The following is a 393-nucleotide window of genomic DNA, read 5'->3' as shown; positions in this document are numbered from 1 at the left end:
AATCGCAAGTTCTCCACAATTTCTACAGATCACAGGTATAAATATGTTCACATTGAATTATCGATAATTACACAAAACAGTACCGAATGCCAAAACAATAATATAATGATGTCATTACAAGGATATAGCCTCTGCTCACAATGAAACAGATAATAATAATAATTCCCACCTGATAAGCTACTGGCCACTTTATTATATCCTCCGGTATCAATGAAGAGACTCCATGACACTGCATCTGAGACATCTGAGTGCCGTTCAGGAACATATAGCTCTGACCACGGAAACGTCTTTAATAAGGAGATAAATTTAGATAGATCCATTCCGATTTCATCCTCCGATAAAAATTTTATTTTATCATATCCTGTTACATATGCATTTTTTTTAGTAACATCC

This window comes from Penaeus monodon, chromosome 22 (assembly GCF_015228065.2).
Source record: "Penaeus monodon isolate SGIC_2016 chromosome 22, NSTDA_Pmon_1, whole genome shotgun sequence".
Lineage (NCBI taxonomy): Eukaryota > Metazoa > Arthropoda > Malacostraca > Decapoda > Penaeidae > Penaeus > Penaeus monodon.
This window is presented reverse-complemented; position numbering follows the sequence as displayed.